The sequence below is a fragment of the Elgaria multicarinata genome, chromosome 4 (assembly GCF_023053635.1).
Source record: "Elgaria multicarinata webbii isolate HBS135686 ecotype San Diego chromosome 4, rElgMul1.1.pri, whole genome shotgun sequence".
Classification (NCBI taxonomy): Eukaryota; Metazoa; Chordata; class Lepidosauria; order Squamata; family Anguidae; genus Elgaria; species Elgaria multicarinata.
This window is the reverse complement of record NC_086174.1, coordinates 116,938,884-116,945,981: the sequence shown is the minus strand read 5'-3', so window position 1 is coordinate 116,945,981 and position 7,098 is coordinate 116,938,884. Positions and strand designations below refer to the sequence as shown.

The following is a 7,098-nucleotide window of genomic DNA, read 5'->3' as shown; positions in this document are numbered from 1 at the left end:
TGGCAGAGATGGTACTGGCAAGTGAAGTCGTAGAAGCCACTGTCAGGGGAGGCACTGGCAAGTGAAGCCGTTGAAGCTACTGGCAGCTGAAATACTGGCAAGTGAAGCCGTTGAAGCTACTGGCAAGGCAAGTACTGGCAAGTGAAGCCGTAGAACCTGCTGGTAAGGCAAGTACTGGCAAGTGAAGCCGTTGAAGCTACTGGCAAGGCAAGTACTGGCAAGTGAAGCCGTAGAAGCTGCTGGTAAGGCAGGTACTGGCAAGTGAAGCCGTTGAAGCTACTGGCAAGGCAAGTACTGGCAAGTGAAGCCGTTGAAGCTACTGGCAGCTGAAATACTGGCAAGAGAAGCTGGTGAAGCTACTGGCAGGGAAGGTATTGGCAAGTGAAGCCGTTGAAGCTACTGGCAAGGCAAGTACTGGCAAGTGAAGCCGTAGAAGCTGCTGGCAAGGCAAGTACTGGCAAGTGAAGCCGTTGAAGCTACTGGCAAGGCAAGTACTGGCAAGTGAAGCCGTAGAAGCTACTGGCAGAGATGGTACTGGCAAGTGAAGTCGTAGAAGCTACTGGCAAGGCAAGTACTGGCAAGTGAAGCCATAGAAGCTACTGGCAGCTAAAATACTGGCAAGTGAAGCCGTTGAAGCTACTGGCAGAGATGGTACTGGCAAGTGAAGCCGTTGAAGCTACTGGCAAGGCAAGTACTGCCAAGTGAAGCCGTAGAAGCTGCTGGTAAGGCAAGTACTGGCAAGTGAAGCCGTTGAAGCTACTGGCAAGGCAAGTACTGCCAAGTGAAGCCATAGAAGCTGCTGGTAAGGCAAGTACTGGCAAGTGAAGCCATTGAAGCTACTGGCAAGGCAAGTACTGGCAAGTGAAGCCGTTGAAGCTACTGGCAGCTGAAATACTGGCAAGAGAAGCTGGTGAAGCTACTGGCAGGGAAGGTATTGGCAAGTGAAGCCGTTGAAGCTACTGGCAAGGCAAGTACTGGCAAGTGAAGGCGTAGAAGCTGCTGGCAAAGCAAGTACTGGCAAGTGAAGCCGTTGAAGCTACTGGCAAGGCAAGTACTGGCAAGTGAAGCCGTAGAAGCTGCTGGTAAGGCAAGTACTGGCAAGTGTGGCGGAACCCGAAACCACGGGTTCCTGTGTGGTTCGCTGAGTGGTGGTCAAAGACTCTCAAGACACAATTTCTCTCTCCTTAGAAGGTTTATTACAAGCAGCGCTGCAAGGTGGCAGTCTGAGGAAACTGCCCAATAATTTCAGGAAATGTCAACATATTTATAGAGTCAGTTCCCCTTAGATACCATGGCAGAACTTTCTCACCAATCATAATACAGTTCTGAAAATGCAACAACCAATAAGAAGCTAAGCATTTAGGCATGTACAGAGTATGAGTGCTTCTCTGACTAGAAGATATCACAGTTACAGAAAAACAGAAAAACATCTCTATCTGTTATTTTCTTGGTTATCTTTCCTTGCAGGCATCCTCTACCCTCTGACTGCCGGGGTGGACAACGCCTATGTTGTCACATAGTTTCTGCATCAACTTAACTCTAAAAGCAAAAGCAATTGCAGCATTAAAAACAAGGTTTAAAGGAACAGGAAGCCATGAACTTTATGAACTATAGCTAGGGATGATAGGCCATTTTCTCATACCTATGGGCATAGCAAAAGAACCAGCTAAAATTCCGCGACAGATTCCCTCCTGATGGTCGTTGCTTTGCCCATAGCCATAAAACCATTCTCTATTAAAGCTCTAATCTTCACTCTTTTGTTCTTTGCTTAATAATGCAACTGAATACTTTCTTTCTTTTTTTTTTTTTTACCTGCTCAAGTCATGGGATGCTTTTGAGACTCTTTTTTGGATTGCAATGCAAGGCAGGGCTTGTATAATAAGAAATAACACACACTCAAATTTCATTTTTACAATTCAGAGAACTATAGAGGTTAAAAACACACAAAGTAGTTGTAACGGCGTTGTCTTAATATCTTCTCTTCACTGAATGTCTCTTAGAGCATCCAGATTTCGTTGGAAGGTTATTATGCCTCGTTAACTCAGAAACTCTTGACTTGAGGTTAAAAGGACAGCTGATCTTGCTGACTGACCAGATGTCGTTCCGTGGAGGGGAGTTCCTGCTCTTCAGCCTCAACTCACTCTCTCCACTGGACACTTGGTCGCTTAGCATGTACAGGGGCTTCTCTTGGCTTCCTCCTGGCAGCTTCTTTCATCCTTTAACATCTCAATCAGGTCTGAGTAACTTTCTAGTGCAACTGGATCATCTGGATCATCCATCTGGCATCCTGGATTTAGCTTTTTCACATGGGCTGCATGTATCCAGGTGTGTGTGGTCAGCAACACAATACAAGGCCCGTCCTAAGTAGGAGCCAACGAATTGGGCTTTTTATGGACTTTTATGAACACTGCATCTCTTGGTTGGAAATGATGACATAGAACATCAGCTGAAAGCAGTTGCTTGTTTCTCACTTTTCTTTGGAGTTGAACTAATAGTCTGTGTAAGTGTAGAACATTACAGATTATTTCCTCACTGCTCTCAGTGAGGGGAAAAATGGTTTTGGCAGAGACAGTCCAACAGCCATAAGCTTCCCAAATACAATCTTATGTTGTGTGAGTCCATGTTTTCTGTCGGGGCTGTTTCTCAAGTTCATTAACACCAAAGGAATTTCACTTCAACTCTTAGTATAGTCTGAATTCACCTTTAAAGGTACGCTAAATCTGGGCACCACTTCTCTTAGTAAGCATTTAATTGTGGATTTTTCTGTTGCATATTATACAGGAAAACTTTCTACCCATCTACTGAAAATGCACACAACAGTCAAACAGTATTTAAATCTTATTGCGTTAGTAAATTCAATAAAGTCAATCTGCAATATTGAAATGGACTATAAACTCACGGGTGTGTGCAGATAGTTTAGGACTATAAAAACTTCAGGCAAGTTACACACTTTTGGCACACTCATTTAGCTTCTAGGTGTATTCTTGGGGCACACCATTGTTTAAGTATGTTAGTGTCTTAACTAAATCTCAAGATGCAATTGGTTTGTCATTATAAAATACCCATACATTATTTTTCTCAATTTTTATTATTAGTATTATTTTCTTCTTAAGATTCTTTTCTTTAAGTTGCAAGATTCTTTTTCCCAAGTTGGAGTAGTATCCTGGGAAAAGAGTGTTCTCTTTAGTGTTGGATTTGCAAGATTGTTTCAAACAACTTTGCAGCTAAAGGGCTATTTGCTATAGGCCCTCCTGCAGCTGTCATAAAGCCTCTATATTCTTAGATTTGCTCAACTGCATGACAGATTACAAAACAATATTGTATGAATATTTATTGACAAACCTTTTGCTAGGTTCTGGTTAAAGCAATTAATTCTGCGGCTTGTGCACTTCGTGGCAGAGCGAAACTTTCTAATGTGGTATACACTTCCTTTTTATTTTTATTTTATCAGTACTTGAGAAATTACTGCATATCTGGCTACTAGCCCTCTTCAGCTGTTTCCTTTACAAGAGCTATCAGTAAACAGAACTATATCTGGAGCTGGCAATGTAACATCAGTCAAATTCTTGAATTACCACTTCGCAATCATTTAAGGTAGTGCACTGTTTAAGGGTAATTGCTGGTAGTATCTGCTCGTATCGAGTCAATCTCTGATTCGATAGAAATTGTGTAGATTTGGTTATCAACAAGGCTGCAACGGTGGAACTCTAACCCACAAATTTTTCTTAATTTCAAATCAGCTGCTTTTTCTTTACAAGCAAGGCGGTAGCAGCCACTGCTTGGAGCAAGGTGGAAATCCTTGTGCAGCTGCGTCTAATTGTGCAGAGTAATATGCTATTCGCAAGCCCAGTGCATGAATTTTGGTTAATGAGGTTATTAAGTCTTCTCATCTCTGATTCATTTCCTCTGACCATTTTAGTGGTTCAGGGACTGAATCTTGTGGCTTGTATCAATTTGTATCATGTAGCTTGCTAATAATGAGAAATTTGGTATCATAGCTGTTTTTATTTTTAGGTCTTCTTAGTTGCAATACTGCGTCTATGCACTGTTTAGCCAAACTTCTTAAGGTAGGATTTGAGTCTGGAGCTGTTCTATTTGCAAGGTTAGCAACTTGGTTTCTAATTTTTCTTTTCCTAGTTTTCTTTCTTGGATGTCATCCCAGTATTGGGTGGCGGCCCGTAGAATTTCCTCGGGCGTGGCCTCCCGATACCCGATGACTGCAGTCCTAATTTTACCTGAAATTTCACTGATAAGCCCATTTAGAAGCAAATCAGTTATTTGCCAGGCATTTTGTGGATCGCTTGGGTCTAGATTAGAATGCTTTCTAATAGCACACTCTAGACGTGCTTAATAAGCTCTGGGGCTTTCATCTTTAAGTTGTTTTGTGTCTCGAATGGCAGTCATATTTATGCGTTTGCCACAAATTTGTCGAATTGCTTGCCACAATGTTTCTCTTTCTTGTCTCATTCGCTGGTGGTCTGCGTCTGTCAAACCTATTTCTCCTGCTTGGGGATTTGCTGGCAAGCTCATTCAATCTCACGACCTCCAATATCACCTGTATGCCGATGATACACAATTATATCTTTCATCTCCGGAACTTTCTCCAGATGTTCATGATCGTATCTCGGCATGTCTTTCAGATATCTCAGCCTGGCTGCTTCATCGTCGTTTGAAACTTAACATGGCAAAGACTGAACTGCTAGTTTTTCCTCCTAAACCTTCTCCTCACCTCTCATTCTCCCTTACTGTCAACGATGTCACGCTTACTCCGGTCAAGGAAGCTCGTAGTCTTGGCTTCATATTTGACTCCTCGCTCTCCTTTACTCCTCACATCGAGGCAGTAGCTAAATCCTGTCGTTTCTTCCTGTATAATATTGCCAGGATTCGACCATTTTTGTCTGTCTCTTCTGCCAAGACTCTCGTTCACGCACTGGTTATCTCTCGGTTGGACTACTGCAACCTTCTTCTCTCTGGCCTTCCTTCGTCTCACATCAGTCCGCTGGTCTCTGTCCACCACTCTGCCGCTAAGATCATCTTTTTGGCCCGCCGCTCTGACCATGTCACTCCACTTCTGAAATCTCTTCATTGGCTTCCAATTCACTTCAGAATCCAATATAAACTTCTCCTACTGACCTTCAAAGCTCTTCACTGCCTAGCTCCTGCCTATCTCTCCTCTCTCATCTCACACTATCGCCCCACTCGGGCTCTCCGCTCCTCTGATGCCATGCTTCTCGCCTGCCCAAGGACCTCCACTTCCCTTACTCGGCTTCGTCCTTTTTCTTCTGCTGCCCCTTACGCCTGGAACGCTCTTCCAGAACACTTGAGAACTACAAACTCAATCACTGCTTTTAAGACTCAGCTCAAAACTTTTCTTTTCCCTATAGCCTTCAAATATTGAGTTTGTTCTGACTTTACACTGTTGGTTTTGCCCTACCCTGTGCCTGTTTACACTTCCCTGTGCCTGTTTGCATTCTCCTTCCCTCTTTATTGTTTACTACAACTTATTAGATTGTAAGCCTATGCGGCAGGGTCTTGCTATTTACTGTGTTATCTGTACAGCACCATGTACATTGATGGTGCTATATAAATAAATAAATAATAATAATAATAATAATAATAATAATAATAATAATCTTCAAGATCTAACGCTGTAGGGTTATATAATGTTGCCAAATTTTGAAGCTCTTCAATAAATTTCTCAGAGTCTTCTCTAAGGGCTGGCAACCTCTGTTTGAAATTCCAAATATCAGAGGAACTCCAGGGCTGGTAAGCTCTAATTGGAGCTTGGTTTGGATCAGCAAAATTTGGATAAGTACGCACAGGGAGCAATTTACTGGGAGTGCTTCTAATGTCTTCTAAAGGTCCTAAATGTGCAAACAGTGCTTGGTCATTCTGGGGCTGCAGCAAAGGGGCTGAGGCTATCTGGCTGGCTGACAGTCCCAACTTCTGTTTAAGCAGATTCAAGCTATTTTTCTGACTGGCTATTACACTCTCTACTTGCAATCTTGATCTTTGATCATCCCAAAGAAACCAGTAATCCATCTGGGAGGGTTGTTTTCTTTCTAAATAATGCCTCAAGTGCGTGAGTCTTTCGGGTTCAAATGTCCCTACTACAGGCCACTGCAATGAGGGTAGATCTTTAGTAAAACATGGCCACTTGTCTTGACACAGAGTCACTAATCTTTTTAAATTCAACCTAGATGGCATACGATCTTTGTAGATCTTACACATTTTCTTTAACGGGGTTTTTTCTGATTCTGGGCTGCCTGTTTTTGACCCGGAGCTTCCCATTATCTCTTTTGCTCCACAGTCTGAGGTTACTTACAAAAAAAACCACAGCAGCTATTTCTTCTGTTCTTATCTATGCACACCGTTTCTCGTTACCACACTCAAGCACGTGAAGAGCTTTCGTACGTGGCAACTTCTGGGTTTTTGGGCACAAGCACAACAGGGGTTTTCACAACAGGGCTTATAACAGGGTGTCTGTGCCTTTCTCACCCCCCTAACGGCACTGTCCCTTTGCAAGGGAAGGCACGATAGATAGAGTTTTGATTGGCACGGCTCATAAGTGGAGGGTGGTAGGAAAGGTGGTCCACTCATTCAGGGCAACTCATTCAGACATGTCACATTACACATAACACAGGTATGGCTTATATAGGAGTCCTGTTATTTCTCAGGCTCATAATAGGAATTGGGGTAGGAAGGAAGACAAACAAACAGACATAAATGTTCCTGTTTGGAACGTGTGTCTCTACTGTTAAGGTTTCTTTATCTGAGCTCTTTCAGCTGATTATTTCTTGTTCCCTTTTTTCTTTTTCCTCCTGTTTCCTCTTTTTCTATTTGTTTCTTTCTATTTTCTTGGCCGGACTGGGTCTTCTACCCAGGCTGGGGCGCGACCCCAGACTTTCCTGGTGCCTCCTTAGAGGGCTTACACACACCGGGTCCTTCTTGGTGCCTCCTTAGAGGGCTTACCCAAACCGGGTCCACTGTGGACCACAATGACTTTTAGGAGCAATCTATGCTCCGCCAGTTTAGCGTCAATGCGCTTTTTAGGACCCTTATCAGAGGAACTCCTGCTTGCCTAGGTCTTAGAGCAAT

At 43.2% G+C, this 7,098-nt stretch overlaps 1 long non-coding RNA gene across 1 annotated transcript; it reads right to left on the bottom strand.

Annotated features, from left to right (window-relative positions):
• Nucleotides 1–1,788: 1,788 nt before the first annotated feature.
• On the bottom strand, nucleotides 1,789–6,812 carry LOC134397955 (uncharacterized). The gene is made up of 2 exons (XR_010025391.1): nucleotides 6,178–6,812; nucleotides 1,789–4,188 (listed from the first exon to the last, which is right to left on the bottom strand). It is a non-coding gene; the product is annotated as an uncharacterized LOC134397955 (long non-coding RNA).
• Between the last annotated feature and the right edge of the window lie 286 nt (nucleotides 6,813–7,098).